The 20273-nt window shown below is 40.5% G+C and overlaps 1 protein-coding gene across 4 annotated transcripts in view; it reads right to left on the bottom strand.

The window, feature by feature from the left end:
- SESN3 (sestrin 3) overlaps positions 1 to 20273 on the bottom strand; it is a 96592-nt gene that overhangs the window by 42281 nt on the left and 34038 nt on the right. The gene's annotated exons all lie outside the window — the stretch shown is intronic.

The following is a 20273-nucleotide window of genomic DNA, read 5'->3' as shown; positions in this document are numbered from 1 at the left end:
CGGCGGGGTTTCGCAGCGGGCTCCATGGCGGGAACAATGCCCTCTGCCGTTTCCCCTTTTCAGCGGCACAGTTTCGCAAGGCTGGGAGGGAGGGCCCTTCTGCCGGCGGCGCGCATACCACCCAGCCTTCTTCGGCGTACCGCCAGTGGACTAGAACCGCTGGACTAGAGGATACAAGGCCTACAGAACACAAACTAAAGCTAAGGAAGATGCAGGTCCCCAAAAGAGTTCATGTCAAGTTTCTTTGTACAGAATGTATTTACTATACAACAGGCAGTGTATTTTTTGAGAAAAGAACTGAACTAAGATTTAAAGAAAATATATGGGTCTCGATTCAGCTTCCACTGACTTCCATGGGAGCTGGATCAAGTCCAAGATGGGTAAGACCAAATACTAATGAAGATATGAGTAAACTACATGGTCATCATTCACTCCTGTAACTTTCTGCTCTCCTATTATAATCTGTGTTAATAAAGTGCCTGGGATTCTGTGTGCGCATGTTACAGTACATACATTCATTGATTGCAATTCACAAGCAGCATAATCTTCATAAGAACGAATGAGTTTTGATTTACTGGTTCAATAATAGTCAACTAAGTCTTCTTAAGACACTAACCTTGGGAAAAACAGTATTAGCCTGTTATCTCAGTTCCTATATGCAAGGTGATGAAGATTTGCATAACTATGAACTACTGAACTATTGTATGCCTTGCAAACAACCATGAAGTTCTGCAATAAACAGATGCTCTACATCAAAAGGTGTAGACAAGTTTCATTGCAAGATGCCAACCAAGTTTGAATACTGAGAGGAAAATAAATAAATCAGTCTTTGGTCTACAGATCTGCATTATTCCTTCCACCATAAGTAAAACAAGAGAAGATACTTTCCAACATCAGCATAAATACCTTCCCTAAGGCTTGTGCACCCACTCAAATGTATTGCTTATCAAATGGCTCATATCCATTCAGCCACTTTCCTTCCAAAAGGATTAGTTCTTATGCTCTCAGATCCATGACTGCATATCTTCTGAAGTCAGCAATTACTCTTTATTAGTGATTGCTTTTAATAAATTGCCCATCTGCACCAGTATCAGATTTGCACTTAAAATATTATGTTCACCTGACAAATGCTAATGCCTTCAACAATGCCATCAAAGAGGTGTTTGATAAATACATTAATTTTGTAAATGAATATATGCACTGTTTTGAGATTACTTTAAACACTAGTCTTTGCAACAGACTGCGGCATAGGGAAGTAAAAACACTAGCAGTGCATATTATTGTAATCGTTCTGGGAAAAAATCCCACCCACTTTGATTTTTCAGACCATCAGAAATAATGTCGGTGCAAAAGTATTCAGGTAAGAGGTTAAAATAAGAGTTTGATGATTTAGGGATTACATGAGAGGAATGTTCATTACTTTGGCAGAGAAGTGTTCATAGCTGAGGAAATGCTGTCTCCCGTACTGAAATAATCCGAATTGTTCACGTGAAACCAGTTGCAGGAAGATAGTTTACTGTAATGTACTGGATGTAACTTGTTGAAGTCCCAGGATAATTTACAATACTTACAAACCAAATTCTGTGGAAAACAGAAGAGGTGAATACTTTCTCTTTGTTTAATGGGCACGTGCAAGCAGTTTTGCTGTATTTTCTTACATGTTTAATTTGGAGAACTGAGCACTAAAATATCCGTAAGTAGAAAGAACTATGCAAAGCAGCAAGTATTTAAATTTTTGACACTTTAGGAAACATGTTTGTTTCATTAACTACTAAGTCCACTGTTAGAACTGTATTTGATCTGTTCTCTTTCTGAAGTTATTTTAAAATTCTAATTTTCATTGCAGAAGGAATATTTGGGATAGTGTAGCTCTTCAGGGCCAGAGGACTAGTGATAACTCAAGCTTCTCTTGGGTAACTACGCTAATGTCTCCTAAGGGTTGCCATGGGCCAGAGGATGAGCTTAGTCCCTATACAAAGGGCTCCAAAATGGTCAGTGTAATACCACCTAGGTGACAAACAAATTGTTACCATTTGCCTTTTCATGGCAGAGGTGTTCCAAAGAAGGAGTGGGGATGTGAAAGCTGAGTATCTGGTGCCTTAAAACCAGGCTGCTCAGAGGTCCTTTTGCAGTGACAGGCAAATGACCTCGGAGAAGGAAAACTCCTATTTAAACTCTCCCAATGTGGGAAATAAGTTTTTAGAGTACGAGATAAAAGTATTGACACTATGGAGCCCTGGAGAGACAAGTGGAAACTGTATGCATTCCTGAGAACCAACCGAATATCCCATAAAGAGGAACGCAGCAACCAAGCTCTGGGTCTTGTCAGGTTTCACCAGCCAGAGATCTAGATTGCAATGCTAAGTGACACACTGGCTTTTTGCTCATTTTCAGCTTGCACTTAAAAAGGCAAGAGTAGTTACTGGTTTTAAGGGTTGGCTCATTATTGCCCTACCAAGGATTCTTGCATACAGTGAGATGGCTGTTTAGCCCTAAGTAGAGAGTTCATCTACCTCAAGCTCGACACCCATTGACCAATAAAATTCCTGGAGGCCTCTCCCCAGAATCAGGGAGACTAGTCCAAAAGGTGAGTCACCAGACAAAAATTCAGACTCATGAAACAAATATCTACAAATCTTTGCAAGTTGCTACTCTCAATGTGTCAACTTTAATATGTAAGGGCATGCAGTTGGCCAAGATGATAGTCCAAAGAAACAACAACAATGCACTGTGCATGCAAGAGACCAAATGGTTAGGAAATGCAGCCTGGGTCTGGGCTGAAAGTTATACTACACAGGTGATAGTAGAGGGAGAAACTGAGTCGGAGTGATGGTTTGTGACGAATTTTGTAAAGTTGTTCGGGAAATCACCAAAGTGAATGACCATTTAATGGTTCCCCAAATATGAGTGAAGTAGTGAAGGTTGTGTGTGAAATCAGTATATATCCCAACAACAAGGTTACCCTGAGGAAGAGGTCAGGCAAAGCCTGCAGATGAAATCACAGCAGAAATGGTTAAAGCCTTGAGACAGGTTGGTGTTCACTGGCTCACACGAGTTCTGCACACAGTTTGTGAAGAAGAAAATAAAAGTCCATATTGTAACAATATATAAACAAAAAAGTTACATATAAGACTGTTCAAAGTACGGAGGAATTAAGTTGCTGTCCCATTGCACGAAACTGTTAGAATGATTATATAGTCACATTCGTCAAATAGTGGTTTTAGAAAAGGAAAAAGGGATGACAGACAGTAAGTTGATCGATAGACAGTTGGTGGAAACAAAGTAGGAGGGGAAACATCATGCACAGATGGGCTTTCATTGATTTGGAGAAAGCGTTCAAAGTACCTAGATGACTCCTTGTGCCTCTGCTATGATTCCATGGGATGCTGGAGAACCTTGTCCAGATGGTGATGGGTTTGTATGCTGGTTCCATGACAAAAGGTGCAGCGAACGCTCTTCAGTATATGTAGGGTTCCACAAGGGATCAGTGCTTAGTAGTCCATTAATATTTGAAAATGTGATGGACTTCATAAGTAGGCAAATCCAAATGGAAGGTGGCATGAAATTGATCTATGCAAATTATATTGTGCTAGTGGCTGATACTGAGGAAGATTTGTCCAGAGGATTGATGCCTGGAACAGGGCCCTAACAAATCAAGACCTCAAAATGAGTAAAGAGAAGACTGAAGTCATATGGGTGACTGAGTAGTAACAAATGATATCAGAAAACTACTGCAAGCAAGCCTGCTAAGAGTGAGAGAAATATGGCACAAGATAAGTGCAATGAATTATGATAAACGGATGCCCAGACTAGTTGAAAGACAACCATACAAAACCATTGTAAGGCATGAGTGGATCAACAAGAGGCGTTGAGAAGACTTGAAGCCACTGAAATGAAACATTTGCAGTCAGTGAGAGTGGTGACATCTTTGAATCACATGCCGAAATATATCAGGAGGGAGACCAAGGTCTGTGGTATCAGAGAGAAGCTGCAAGAGAGGAGGCTAGGACGGTATGAGCATGTATGAAGGATGAAGGGAATCCTGATAGGGAGATCTCTGAAACTAGAGTTTGTGGGCAGAGACTAGGATAGCCAAGAAAATGGTGGATAGAATGTGTATAGGCAGACAGAGTGGATATGGAGGGAGCACTGGACCAGCAAGCCTGGAAAAGAATGATCCAGTGCCCCAATCCCAGCTAGTTGGGAAAAGGGGAATAAGAATAAGAATTGGTAACTAGGTTTAATGATTTTGGTAAGGGTGGGAAATTCACCTATAAAGTAACATGGCACTCAAAGTGCCAGCCAATTTTACCACTTGAAATGAACTGTTACATAATCACCAGGCTTTGGTGCAGCACAGGTGTAGAATAGAGCTTCCCTTTTCTAGCCCCATTCCAGACAAGGAACTGGGATCTAGGGTGGAGTTCATGGCTAAGAACTCTACTACTGGTAGAAAACTGCCCTCTTTAGCAGGGACTACTCTCTCTAGAGGGGGTGGGGGCATTGTCCACTCATGTACTCTTGGTGAGCATAATCACTTTTCTGGCAGATTTACCTGCTCTCTTTTTTCTGCTGCCAGAAAACAATTCAGCTGAAATGAGCATTTAATGCATTCTGTCTCCATTTTGTTATTCAGGCATATATTCTGCCCTTTCTTGCGCTAACAGACACACAGAATGCCAATGGCAAGACTCCATGAGGCTGGTTAACCAGGCTGAGGCACATGGTCAGGGCCTTCTCAGCACAATCCTCTGAAAAGCAGTCTGCATACAGCCTCTGAGCAAAACCAGGCCAGATTTCCTTCTACCTTATTGCAGATCACAGTTATGATACTGCTGTATGTTACTACTCCTTTGATGTTTTACACAGACTATTGCTAAGAGTGGAAGAAGGAAACAGTATTTAGGTAAGTGAACAATGAATAAATAGCTCTGTTGAAAGCATAATGAAGATCAATAAAAGGTAAAGACAATGAGATAATTCATTTGTCACTTTCTGTTAAGACTAAATCACACCATGAAAGGTCAAAGCAGCCCCTTTTTTGGGTGTTTGCTATTTTTATTTCACACGTATCCAATGTTATCACTCCTCCTACCCCATGATTTCAAAAATAGTTTATACTGGAAAGTAAGAACATGCATATGAGTCCTATTTTATCTAAGTTCTATTTAAACATATACTTTGGAATTTATTGTACATAACTAATGAACCTTAAATAATCAATAATCATGTACTCACTAAGTCCACAACTAAGTATGTAACCCTCACTCACTCTTTCTAAGACATTAAAGTACAGGTCTACATTTGCAAAAATTTGGATGATACTATATGAAGATCACTCCCTATGACTGATAACACAGGTTTGTAGAAAGTAAAATATTCAAATCAGACATATAAGGACTGATTTTTTTCCCCCACTCACTTATGTTTTAGTGGGAACTGGTTAAAACACTACTGTGCTCTTGACAAGCTTAAGTAACAAAGACAATCCAGTTATACAAGTTTTCAGGATGCTATTATTAAAACATGGGACGTTTACAGGCATTAAGTATGATTACCTTGGCATTGTCAAGTTTTAGATCAGACCCCACATTTCTGGGCACACACTCTCTAAAGACTTAAGGTCTACCCAATGAACTCAAATATGAATAAGTACAGCAGAGAACTGGACAGAAAGCAATGTTTCAGATTTGCAACACTTTACAATGGAAGTATTTCCTCTGAGGCTTATTGCTACCCAAGAAAAAACTGTTTCAATTACAATTGTTTAAACTTTTTTAATAACTGTGTGCACAATTAGGAATCCCTAAATATCTGCAGTTTGAAATGCAATTCCTATGCTGTGAGGTTGTACCAAGTAAACACCCACAGTAAAACTGGATATCCCTGACAACCTTCGCACAGGTTTCATATATGATTCCATCTCCACTACAATTCCAGTCTACAAGTTTTGCTTTAATTATACATTTTCACCAGGTGCCATACAATAGGTTATTCAGGGTTTCTTTTTTGGAGGAGGAGAAAGGGGGTCCCCATCATCTGTTTCTCATGACACATTTTTCTCTGACCCCTCAACCCTTCCCCCACCCCCATGTTGTTAGCTTGCACTCTGTTTATCACTGATGATATTGCCAACGCATAAATCAAACAAATGGTTTTGGAATTCAAAATTTCACTTCAAACTACATTACACTCTCCCTTAGTAGTTTTGCACCAGGGTGATTAGGAAGAAAAAGAGTGGAAACAGGATAGAAAGAGACCTAGACAAACTGGAGGATTGGGCCTAAAGAAACTTGAGGAGGTTCAAGGACAAGTGCAGAGTCCTGCACTTAGGACGGAAGAATCCCATGCAGTGCTACAGACTGGGGACCAACTGCTTAAGCAGCAGTTCTGCAGAAAAGCACCTGGGGGTTACAGTGGGCAAGAAGCTGGATATGAGTCAACAATGTGCCCTTATTGCCAAGAAGGCTAATGGCATATTGGGCTGCATTAGTAAGAGCATTGCCAGCAGATTGAGGGAAGTGATTATTCTCCTCTATTCAGCATTGATGAGGCCACATTTGGAGTATTGTGTCCAGTTTTGGGACCCCCCACTATAGAAAGAATGTGCACAAATTGGAGAGAGTTCAGCGGAGGGCAACAAAAATGGTTAGGGGGCTTATTACTTATGAAGAGAGATTGAAGGAAATGAACGTGTTTAGTCTGTAGAAGAGAAGGGTGAGGGGGGGAATTTGATAGCAGCCTTCAACTACCTGAAGGGGGGGTCCAGGGAGAATGGAACTAGACTGTTCTCAGTGGTGGCAGAGGACAGAACTAGGAGCAATGGTCTCAAGTTGCAGTGGGAGAGGTCTAGGTTGGATATTAGGAAACCTTTTTCACTAGGAGTGTGGTAAGCACTGGAATGGGTTACCTAGGGAGGTGTTGGAACCTCCATCCTTAGAGTTTTTAAGGCCTGGCTTGACAAAGCCGTGGCTGGGATGATTTAGTTGGGGTTGGTCCTGTTTTGAGCAGGGGGTTGGACTAGATGACCTCCTGAAGTCCCTTCCAACCCTAATCTTCTATGATTCTAAAAAAGATTCAGAATTAAACCCATCTTAAATCTCAAAAGATCAGCAAGAAATAGTGACTTATCAGAAACACTTTTTAAAGACTTTCATCACAATTTGGTTCAATCTTTAAAGTCCTAGGACAGGAGGTAACCTTTCCTGCAAGTTTCACTGTTTGATGCCTTCAAATTTTCATTTGTCTGCTAAGTTCTTCCTTCCACATCTCAGTCTCATGGGAGATATTATTACCTTGTGTTGAAGGAAGGAGTGCCAGACTAATACCGAACATTTTGGAGTGATATGGGCCAGGACCCTCATAGAACTTTTCTGATTGGTCAGTTACTGCAATTCCAGTTGACAAAAGGCAAATTGCACCTCTGTGGATATGAGGGAAGGGAACTGGATGACTGCAATCTTCTTATGGAGTTTCTATCACAATATTATGTCAAGAGACGCGGGGATTACATCCCTTACATCTGCAGAACAGTCAGGTCAGACCATTACATCTCCAAGTCTCAGCAGATTCTCGAGGTCTGTGCTTTCGTACAGCCTCCCAATACCATACCCAGTAGACCTGTCAACACGATCAATGCCTATGAGTGTTCTATACTGTAGCATTAGCACACTGACCTGAAGAGCGGGAGGAGCGGGGAGGAATTATTTTTTAAATATTAAAGATACCAGGAATGTCAAGTCTGGTCTTCACTGGTTTTACTGGAGAAGGGAGAGAACCTTATGTTTTAAGTTTTCACAGTTTCTTGAATCGCCAGCAAAAATATTATTGCTCTCAAGTATTCATTGGGCACTGGAATGAAGTAGTTATTAGTAACAAAACTACACAATAAAAATCTTTCCCCCATCCTCATCTACACAGAACTATTTTCCACAGAATGTATGGAAGGCTATGCCAATAGGGCTTGAAAATCTGGATACTTTCTGCTCTAGGTACATATGAAAAAGTGAGCAAGAACCCACTGATCATTCTAGGGGCAATTCCCCAGTGAGAAACTCAGCATCCACCTAACATCGGAGCATCTTACCAAGTTGCTGCTCTTGAGCATTTGTTATAGAGTATCTTTTGTACCCTTTGTATTTGATCTGGCCAGTGAATCCTTTATACCTGAAGCCATAAGGTATACATTTTTAACAGTGAGAATAATTAACCACTGGGACAAGTTTACCCAGGGTCATGATGGATTTTCAATCACTGGCAATTTTTAAAAATCAAGATTGGATGTTTTTCTAAAATATATGCTCTTGGAATTATTTTGAGGAAGTTCTGTAGCCTGTTTTATACAGGTCAAATTAGACAATCACAATGGTCCCTTCTGACCTGTGAATCTGAATTCCCCTGAGGCTGGTGGAAGCAACAAGCAGCAATTCCATGCCCGATCTTGCGCCTCCTCTCTGCAGAGTGTGTGTTCCACTATTTACCCTACCCTAAGTCAGAGGTTTTCAACCAGGGTACACGTACCCCTGGGGGCACTTCAGAGTACCATAGGGGGTACGCAAGAGGATCGGGGCGACTGCCCTGGGCCCCGCGCTTTGGAGGGCCCCACTCCAGACCCAGCAGGAGGTGCGTGGCTGCAGCCTGCCTCCCAGCTGCACGCTGGAGCGGGTGGGAGACGGGGCAGTTGTGTACCAAGGGGGCCATGCCCCAGGTGCTGGCCTGCGGGGGGGAAAGGGGGTGCCCAGCCAGCCCTTCACGATGCGCAGCTGGGAGCCTCCTGCGCCCCCCATCCTCGCTGCGTGTCGTGCAGGGCTGTCCCTGTGACCTCCCCAGGCTGGGGGGTGAGGCTGCCTCTTCCAAGCTGGCACTGGGCTGGGAGAGCCAGGCATTGCATGGCGGGTGAGTGCAGGGTGGGGGTAGCAGGGGTGGCAGAGCCCCCTCCCCAGGTACAGCCCCCTCCCTGAGGCAGCTGTCTAGTGAGGGGCAGCACCATCTAGTGGGGGGCGGCACACCTCTCCTGCCCTACGCAGGAGGTGGGGGAGGCACGCATGTGGCCTTGGGGGTACTTCAAATGACACCTTGAGACAGTAGTGGTACAGTTTCTAAAAAAAGGTTGAAAACCCCTGCCTTAAGTTTTTTTGGGGGTGAGGGGGAGGGTGGTTCTGGCAGAGGATTCCATTTCCACTCCTGTGGGCAGGGGTGCCATTTACAGGGGGTTGGGGGGCAAAAGCCATTCCTAATTTTCATAACAGCTAGGAGCAACCTTGCTTCTCTCCTCACTACCCTCACCAGCCAGGAGTGATGACATCGCTTGCTCCTCAGCCCCCTCCTCTCACTGGCCTATTCATTACTCAGCAAATAAGAATGCAGAGGTGTATCTGGCTGAGCCAATAGCAGGGCTAGGGCCTCTGCAGCACTTTTTCTTTCCTGAAATAAACAGGCTCAGCTGTGGGAGGAAGGAAGCTCTCAAGCTCTGTGCTTAGGTCTGCAGATGCTTGCTGCAGATTTCATCATGATCTACCTCTCACCTTCACATGTCAACATGTTAAAAATGCAAGAGCAAGCTCCTTATGACATCAGTAGATACAGGGCTGTGCAGACGGGGAGGCTTCTGCCCCAGGCACATTCAGGGCATAATTATCCTCAGACACCCCAGCTTTGGAAGATTCAGGCTGCAAGAACAGCACTAAAGAATGACCACCTGTAATCTTGCCCCGCTGTGAAGAAATAAGCATGTGCTGTCACACACCAAATATTATTTAAATTACACTTAAAACATTCCCATTTTTTCCTCTAACCCTCTAATTTTTTAGTGAATGGCAGTACTCCAGTGAGGCCATTTAATCCCACTTGTCTGTGAGAATCTTTCATTTGCCTACAGGTTACCAGGTAGATCCATGTAGGTTGTTACAGTCAAATGTTGTGAATGCCTTGATCTTACCAAATCTCCCCAGGTTTGCACTTTTCTAGGACCTTTTTCCCAGAATACCCTTTGAGGAACTACTGGTGCTTACATGTACAGATAGATTTAAGCAACTGCTGCCCTCAAGCAGCCATTTTGTAGCTGTGTGTCTGCTTGTGCTCTCTGTTCTTCTCTTCCAACTGGTAAGTAATCTTCGCTCCTCTTGTATTTACTCTAATATTTCTGAGTGATCTGTCTCACAAACTTGATTACCTCAGTGTATTTAATTGAAGTGATGTTTACTCTCTCAAATCTGTACACCAACACACTAGAAACCTCCTTCCAACTCAATTCTTTGCATTTATCACAACTATTTGTATAAAACATTCAGTGCACATAAACCCAAGCCAATCTGAACAATTTGTAAGATTTGGCTGCCAAAATTTGTTCATTATAGATCTTTGCTGCTAACATCCATAATTTAGGCCTAGTATATACTAGAGAGTTTTGTGGACCGAAGTCAGCTTTGGTCGACAAAACAGAGATGGTGTACACACTGCAATCAAGCACCTGCCAATACAATTTCCCTATTTTTTTGACAAAATAAAACCACCTTGACAAGAGGTGTGGGGCTTATGTTGACTTAGTTCGGGTGATGCAGTGTCAATGTAGACATTGTGTCCCCTTACATCGGCTGTGGGGCTGTCATTAGAAAGTCCCCTGAACAGCTGGTTCCCACTCCCAAGTGAGAGCAAGGTGAGAAGCCCCAGTATCTGGTTCCTGCTCTAGGCTGGGAGTGGGAGGAGAAACCCAGGCACTTCTCCACCCACTCCTGGTGTGGCTGCCTTGTAATTTTCATGGCTCAGCTGTGAGATTGATAAGGATGCCCAGTTTCAGTGGAGAGTGGGAAGGCGGAGGTAAGAAGCCATAGGCAGCTTCCCCCAGCTTCTGGCAGGAACAGGGGAGCGGGAGGGGGGCAGCTTGTGGGGAGCCAGGCAGCCTGTGGGGCAGCCAGGCTCCCTACGAGGGAGCTGAGAGACCAAGTTCTCAGCTCCTTACACCGCCCCTCTTAGATCGGTGGAAGTACTCCTGGTGCGGAAGCACTCCACCGACCCAAAGAGGGAAGTATGGACATCAGTCATCTTACAGCAGTGACTTTAAGTCAACCTATGTTAGGTCGACTTATTTTTCAAATGTAGACAAGGCTTCAATTACACTCTAGATAGTGACTTAAGAAGTTTTGTTTTTTTAAAGTTTGGTATCTCAGCTACTTTTGAGCCATCATTAATTTCATCCCCTCCTTCATCTGTTAATTAACGCATATGTGTTCTCTCTACTACTACTTTCCCCCTTGACAAGCTTTTAAATGTTCATCTTAACCCTGGTAGTTTAGCATCAGCTCATTTATGTTAGTGGTGAAAGATCAAGTTACAACACAGAAGCTGAAAATTTCTTTCATGATGGATTAGAAAGATCTCCAAAAAATACCATGCCCTAGAATAATCTGGAGATCATGCAGCCTCTGTGCTGCCCCTATATATGATGGAAACCAAGTCAGGGAGTGATGCACCACAGCATCCTTAGTTCAGCACCTATGACTTTTTAAAAAAATACCAAAAGCTATAAAACCTACAAAGCTAGACAACAAAAAAAGATTCCAAAACCGTTTTTAAAACTACGTATCTGACTGAAAATATTTCTTAGACCAAGATTCCTGTGCAGTGTTTGAAACCCGAACATTGGGGCAGTCACTAGGACACCGAAAGAGAAATTAATTAAAAGAACTAGAATTGATTTTTTTCATTGTCCACACTTAGAGAAATGCACAAAGTAAAGCACATAAATAGTTAACGACATTAAATTTTTAAAATTCTTTCATTTGTAGTGGCCTAAATCAGTGTTGTCATTATTATCCACCTAGTCTAATTTGGAATTAGTACAGCAAAATATTCCCATCTCCTGATAGCTCTAAATTTACAAATAAACTTAAAATATGGCTTTAACCGGTGTTTGTTATATATTTTTTTCTTTATATAGGAATTAGGTACAGTGCTCCTGTCACCTAATTTCTAAGTTAATTACCTGCAAAAAACCCCCAAAAACTAGAGTTTTCCGGTGCCTAAGTAGACCCTGGTATCATGGTTAAATTGCCCCCTCTCAAAAAATCTAAAATGGCACCCATGCGGGGAGCAGAGATAGGCACTGCTTTTCCAAGTAGCATTAGCAGCATGAACTGAGATAATCCCTCTTTTGAGAGTCTTTCAGTTCCAAAAAGTCATGAGAAACAGTGAACAGCAGAAAAGAATGACCATACATTTAATTTCATATTGCAACTGATCAGCTTTGCCAGTCAGAATAGCAGTAACAATGGAACACTTTCAGACTCAAGCAGACAACACTGCATCAGTTAACATTTGGAAGATTGTGCGTTATCTTAGAATTTTTTTTTTTAAATGGAATCTTAAATCTGCAGAAATGTATTAAGTCTGCCCCATCACAGGTCAGGGAAAGCTTACCATTTACCTGGGGTGACTGGATTTTCAAACCCTCATTTGAAAGCATGAGTCAGTTACATTAGGGTTGAAGTGACTTGTTGAAGTCTTGTAAATTAAGATGGTTTTAATGAACATTGTTTAAATACATAATAAATTAAACTTGTCTTAGGTACAAGATCTCAACACAGACTCTATGCCAAGCAAGTTAATGTGGCCAAGTTACAACTTTTAGAAGAGGGATTTTAATGGAAACCAACTGTTAGCTTTATCAATAGAAGTGGGCACCTGATTTAATTTTCTACTTTAAGGCACAGTTCACTATCTGCAGCTGTGAAGTTAATTGAATTCAAAGTTGTAGGCTATTTTATCTTTAAAATTGGATTGACTGTGTCCTTGTAAAAGAAGGAAACAATAGATATTCAGAAGATCTGTTGAAATTCAATAGTTTCAAAGATACTCAAAATCATAAGTACCAGTAGATTAAGATCTGAGCGCTTAACAGTAAATGGAAGCTGTCTGATATTCTCCTTCTGGGACAATCTTCCTAAACTCACCTTCAGATGCCTCTCCTAGGCCAGATTCGCTGTCTTGCACCCAGACCAACATACAAGGAAATATTCTTGTAATAATTATACAAAAAAGAAGAGCAAAATATATAGGTGCATCAATACAAAACCACAGGTCAAGAAGAGCCTATAGAAGATTGTGTATATAAAGTTTCATGGCATTGCTCAAGAGATCATTAATGCTTAAGGATTTTGATTCTTAAAGCACCTTCATAAATCAAAAATAGTTTCAAGATTATTCATGAAGTATACTAAACCTTTTTAACTCTTTTTTATAAACTAGATTTGAGGATCCATCATTTTAGGATAGCAGGATCTACATGCTCCCCTTAAAAAATTATAACCAAATGACATTGGTTAAGTTAGTTTTAATGTGCTTTTTATATAAGTGCTAAATTATGTGACTCCAGACACAGCACATGTACATATATACATAGGTACACAAACATGCACGCAACAAACCCTGGATTAAACTGTATGTATACATGTGTTCATGACTGTTGCATCTTCCATTGAAACACACCGAATGAAAGCAGTTTACCTGGTGGAAATAAAGCAACTGAAGCAGAAAGACTTAATTCTGAGTCCTGGCAGGCTGATCAATTTACCAACCTAAAATGAGTTACCGAGTCATAGCAGAGGCACCCAGATACAACATGGAAGCTAGCAATTCCATAAAGAATGAGTTTCAAATTAAAAAAAGCATCTAAAATGTCTCTTCCCTCCCCTCCAAGAAGCTTTTGTAATATAGGATTAATAGCTGTATTTTAGTTGCTATTAAGTGCTTAATTACTGAACCAACATTCATCCTGATTAAATAGATTTTTAACTGCAGATTAATTAAGAAATAAAAATACTAAACTTCTAGTTTTTAGTAATCAAAATGGCTTCACATTCAATTGGATATTTCTTGTGTTTCTTTGGAGTCTTCTTCCCCCAATAATATGACAAAAGCTACAGAAAAATCTCAATTCTCAGTTTGCCAACATTAGGGATGTGGCAATATGCCTTAGGCTGTGCAAAAGAATCTGGAGGACAAATTGCAAGGAGTGGTAGTCAAAAAAATTTAAACTGAGCAGCTCTGTCAACAAGTCGTTTTATCAATCTATACTTCTGAGGAATATGTTGATTTTGACAACATTTTTCTATGGGGGAAAAAGTCAAAATGTTTTGTTTTGACAGTGTTTTGATTCAACTTTTACAAATTAAATATGATTATATTTATACTTTATATTATATTAAATGTATACATAGTCAAAGTATACAAGACAAAACGAAATGCTTCAATAGTCCCAAACCAAAAAAAATCTAGGAATTTTTGTTTTACAGGAATTTTTATCATTTCATTCTGAATTAGAATGAAAAACATTTAGAAGGGTCAGAATTTCCCATGAAGTAGATTTCCAATTCCGATCCAGCTCTAATGACAAACAATCTAAAATTGATGGAATAACGTAGGATTTTGGACCATAAGAGTTTTCACTAGTTTATTCAATAGCAAAGACAACTATCTGATAACCAGATCATCTGTAATCCCTCCAATTAGAAACCAAGGATATCACTATGTTGCTCTTATACCAGTATTATGATGGATGGAAAGATCTTGCAGCCTTCCCAATATAATTTCAGGCAGCCATGCACCATACATCAGTAGTTGAGATTTCAAAATTCTTAATCTCATACATTTGCATCCTAGAAAATAGTTTACAGCCTACCTCATCTTTGGTGACCATCTTTTCAAGAGACCCACTGAAGAAGAATGATGTCTCATATAAACCAATGAAATAGGCTGTTTGGTTCTTTGTATGAAGTGTAGTTGTAGTGGTGTCGGTCCAAGGATATTTGAGAGACAAGGTGGGTAACGTAATCATTAATGTCCTGAACACAACATAAGTAACCATACAAACCTGTTCAGTCAGTGGCAATTGCATCATATTAAATAGGTTATTTATAAGCACTGTGCTGCGTAGCAGGATAAAAACAAAACAAAATATTATCATAAAGATAGAAAGAGAAGACTCTGGTTTGGATTTTCTACTCCACATAATGAGACGGTGAGATGGTTGTGGAGACTTGTGTATCTCTCTCCCTGCTTCCCAGGTGAGATGGCCTTGAAAGTGTTTCTTCAGGCTGCTGAACCCTTTGGAGTTCCCAGCTTAGCTATGGACCAGGAATTATTCAACATTTACTTCACAGGCAAAAGCATCCAGTTTGTTGCAGATTATCAGTGGTAAAGAAAACAAAGGAGGAGGATAGAAAGATAGATGTCATGGAGATAGAGGTGAGACACAGCTGATTCATTTATCTTGTCAGAACTTTCACACATGGGACTTTTGAGGAAGGAGTACAGCAATCAAAAATCCACCTCATTCAAAGTTAATGCTCATTAAGTTATCAATAACTCAGGAATGTCAAGGTCAACTCCCCTTTCCTAGGCTCATTATCCTCAGAAAAATATAGCTGCTCATGAAAAACGATGATCAAAGCCTTCCAAATATATGCTGATCTGCTATACTGTACAAAACATTGACATACAACAGTGAAATTACACACTGGACCATACGAATATTTGCTACTGCATCTTTTCTTTGGAACCAGGCTCTATGGAGTCAAAGTTTAGCTCCACCTCCTTCAGGGAGACATGCAATGATAAGCATTCTGTGCATGTTCAAGATGCTCATTATAAGCTTTAAAAAGGGAGCCTGTGTAATTTATCTCCCTCTCCCCACATTGTTTTGACCAGTGAGGGAGGATTCATGCTACATAACTGTACGCAAAGAACAGCTTTCATGATGCAAGGTTTTAAGTAACAGAATGCTTCATCAGTAAATATGTGACTTTTAAAACTACATTTCTGTTGAGTTCTTAAGATGACGTTGAACTGTAGAGAGAAATTCCTAGGTTCTAATCCTAGTTCTGACATTAGCTGTGGTAGGGGCTTCAGCAAGTACCTCCGTTATTTCCCTTCTGTAAAATGTATAATTGCTAGCAAGATTTTTCAGGAAGAGTATTTGAGAGTTTTAGAGCACTTAACTATGTATTAAAGTATAAAATAGTTTCATTCTGTAGGTTTCACCACATGGTCCTTCATACTTGCTAAATAATCTAGTATGCACATTGCCAAAACAAGTCAGATCCAAAGACTGTCCCTCATTTACTGTAGTTTCAAAATTTATTTTTAGCAACTATAAGGGAGTGTGTCTGCTGTCAGATGCCAAGTGTTGAATAGACAGCGGAGTATGGCAACTATGTAATTCCAACAATTGTATCAACCAGACTAACAAAGTAAAGAGGGAGGGGGCAAGAGGCACAGCCTCATTCTGAGGACTTATGCTGCCCAAGGGTCACTCTCCTTATGTCAAAAGTATTCCACAGCAGCCAGTTCTTCCAGCTTGGGGGACCCACAAACTGGTGTAAAGGGGCTAGAATGGCAGGGAGAATCTGGCCCACCAACTCGCTTCCACCACAAGCTCCCCTCCACTTTCTATATGTTACCAACCACAATGTAATCATCCATATATTAAATAGCACTGGTCTGAATACAGACCCCTCCCCCAACAAGGCATCCCACAATTAATGAGGAGCAGCTTTCCACTATGATTTTTGCTTGTGAGGAACTTTATGAAAGATTTATGATCATGTGTCTACTGGATTATCCTTACAGTTTTAGTAACTCTTTCCAAAGAACAAACCCACAGGTGACCCAGTAAAGTCCCCTTCTCCCTCCACCCCCCAAAAAGCTGTGCTAGTCTGACCTTATCAAGTTATATTCCTCTTTGTAAGATGCATAAATATGCCTACTACTTAAGTAATGGTTCTCCATCTAATTCGTAGGATCTCCCTTAGCATTTTAAGACAATATAATAGAACCTCAATTATATGAACCATCAGTTAAATGAACCATTTTTCCCCCAAAGGGGGAAGGGCTGAATCACATAAAAGTGATATCAATTAAGAACAAGTCAACATCTCTTCACATTCTGATGTCTTCAGTGCATTGGAAATCACTTTGCAATAGATTGAAGGACTAAGTGATGCTGTGCATCATAATGCAAATTATGCACTGTAGCTACTGTAATTCTGAGTTGTTAGGAGTTCATAAAATCAGTTAATAAAACCTCAGTTCCCAATTAGTTTGTAAAATAGGTGTCCTATTGTTCATTAGCAAACTCTAATAGCTTTCCAGTCTTCAGAAGATAGCTGCTGTTTAAGAATATATAGATTGCTGATGTAAACTATTTCACACTTTATATCCTTCAAAAACACCAGATAAATACAATTCTGTCACCGCTTTAATGCACTTGAGTTATATTGCTTTGTAACTTCCTCAGAAACTTCATTCTTTGTCAAGGCCATTCTCCGATTGCTCATAAGAAGTGCCTCTGAAACAGGAAATTCCCCTTAATCCTCTACTGTATAGAATATGGAAAATTCACGTAATTCTCTACTAGTTCACCAGCCACTAGTTGCCCCCTCTTACATCTAAGATATTTCAAGCATTCAAGCAAATTTGTTTTCTCAATTCAGAAGCATTCAAGTATATTTGTTCTCTCAATTCAGAAGCATCCAAACTATATGTACTTCTATTGCAATCTGCCTAAATAGCCTCTAAGATGATTCTATGGTTCATATTTTCTTTTTAAACTGAACCTTCCAACATGTGATGACACACTTTCAGAGTTTTACGGATGTGTCCTTTTAAAATTTGTCATCAGAGTGACATCCTCACCAGGTCATGTTCAATTATTGCATCAAGCCTCAACTGTACTGCTATCATGGTAGCCCACTGGAGCTTCTACATCCATGCCCTGTATTAACCCCTTCTTCCTACTTAATGGGACACTCAACTAGAAAAGAAAAAAATCAAATGTGACTGAAAATTTCATAACTATTATAAGTTACAACTGACAAGGTTATTATAACTAAAGAGTTGAAGAATAAAGCTTTGATGTTTGTTTACTGTGTGCATTTGACACTATACAGTCATTTTCACTGTATCCCCTTGTACAGTGTTTTTTCTGGCTGAAGAGACCCTTAAACACCAAATGGGAGCATTAAAACACTTATTTTTAAATTAATTTTCACACATTATTTAGAAAGGTGCTTTATGAATTTTCTTTTTAAATGTCAAGTTGACCATCTTCCTTTAACACCAGAGTCACATCCCCCCTTCTAAGCAATAAGACAAGCGGCTCTAAAAACAATTTTTTTCAATAGTATCCATAAAATGCTCCTCTAAGCCCTGCCCCAGTGGTGAAATTCAGACAAGCTCACACTGCAGTAGTTAAAACCCCTCATTATTCAATCATGAGATTTAACAGCTTCCCATACTGAAATTCTTGTCTGACAGATTTGCAGTATGAGTCTACAATTAATATTTATTACTTAAGGTTTGTGACTAGATACACTTCATCTTTCTTTCTTACTATGGGCAGATCTTTTCATAAGGTTTCCTACAACCCTTTACCTCCATCTCATTGACATTTTAACCTTTCTTTAGCCAGAGCCCTGGCTATAAACTATGTCATTTTATAATGTACTTAGCACTACAGCATTTGAAGGCATACAAAAAAGTTACCATCACCATGATATTGTCACATCCCAGGGGTTTATATTGACTTAAATTTGGCACCCAGTTAGACTCTCAATCACAAGAGGTCAAATACTCCAGCTTTTAGTGCTAAAAGAATAGCTAATATTACAGGATTTTAACTGGAAGGGGCCAAACAACATGAATTAGTGTCTACACTTGTATTATCCTTGCTATCACTTCCTAAGGCTATGTCTATACTATAAGCACTATAGCAACAAAGCTGCAACCATGCTGCTGTTGTGCTATAGCATTGTAGACTCTTCCTACATCAAGAGTTATTCTGTTGATGTAGGTCAATGGTCCCCGAACTTTTTACCTCACATTCCCCCTTAGTCCTGTCAGTGGCCCCCAGGAGCAGGGAACAGGGCCACAGGGAGCTGTGGCTGGGAGTGGGGCGGCTGCTGGGACCAAGGGTGGGCCAGAGCCGTGGCCAGGAGCTGTGGGTCTGGGGCTGGGAGCGGAACCACACTGGGGGCAGAGTGGGGCTGGATGGCACTCCCTCCCCACCTCCCATTGGGACTGGCCTAGCCTTACCACACACCCCAAATGTTCCTACTAGGGGGGCGCACCTGATGTTGGTAATCCACCTCCCTGAGTGTCGGTAGTTAGACTGAGAAAGGAATTCTTCCATCAACCTAGCCACATCTATGCCAGGGGTTAGGTTGGCATAACTACAGAATTCAGGGGTGTGAATTTTTTCCAACACCCCTTAATGCTGTAGCAAGGTTAACCTACATTTTAATTTTGACCAGCCTAAATATTGCCCAATTTTCTGCTCTTGGATCCTGACAGCACTGATACCTGCTGCTTGTGATTATACCTTCTGGTTTTCAGTAAGAATAGACTAGGCTTGATATCAAAGAGGTATCAAATCATAGCCATTTGGCATCCTTCAGTTTTACCAGATTTTTCCACAACCCATGCCTTACTTTGCCCCAAGGAAGACAGTAAAGAAGGAATGAGAGAAGTTATATGAGCACTCATTTAGTAACAGAATTTGTGACTAAAACAGAATATACCCCCAAAAATTGCCAAAAAACAATGTACAGGACATGTGGAAGCATCATTCTGAATCTGGCAAGGTTTTCTTGGGTGTATGTAACTATTCTATTTGTGGGGAGGGTGTAGAAATACAGTGGAAGAGTCATTTATTTGTCTAGCTGCCGAACTGGAAAAACAAACTAACTCAAATCATAACTTCATGGATGGATTATAAGTTTCTGACGTGATCAGCACTTTTGGACTGTGGCAGCAGTTCTGTAAGCATCTAATTTATTGAGTCAAAACTATTTAACACTTTCAGAAAGGTCAGTAATTACTATATTATTTGAAACTCTGAAATAGTCCTTGTTTATTAAAAGGAAAACCTTTCTTGCTTTTGCACAATAGTTTGATACTTTTGCTTTAAAAGCGAGATTCTTCTTTTGCCTATAAAAACCCCCTCAAAACTAAGTGTTTCATTTTTATTACAAGTAACACTTGTTTAATATCTGGCTGGAAATCTATGAATCAAGACCAGAGAAAGGAGAGGAGCAGAGCCATGGACAGGCAAGACCTTAAACAAAAAAAGCAGATAACGTAAAACTCTGAAGCATCCCAATTTAGAAATACAGACTCTCAGAAACGTAGGGCTGGAAGGGACCTTGCCAGATCATCTAGTCCAGATGCTTGCACTGAGGCAGGACCAGTGATATTCAGACCTCAGTAAGCTCATGCGGTTC

Source organism: Emydura macquarii, unplaced genomic scaffold (assembly GCF_026122565.2).
Source record: "Emydura macquarii macquarii isolate MOO-44397 ecotype Brisbane River unplaced genomic scaffold, CSIRO-AGI_Emac_v2 contig_318, whole genome shotgun sequence".
Lineage (NCBI taxonomy): Eukaryota > Metazoa > Chordata > Testudines > Chelidae > Emydura > Emydura macquarii.
The sequence above is the reverse complement of the archived record's forward strand: the minus strand, read 5'-3'. Positions and strand labels throughout refer to the sequence as shown.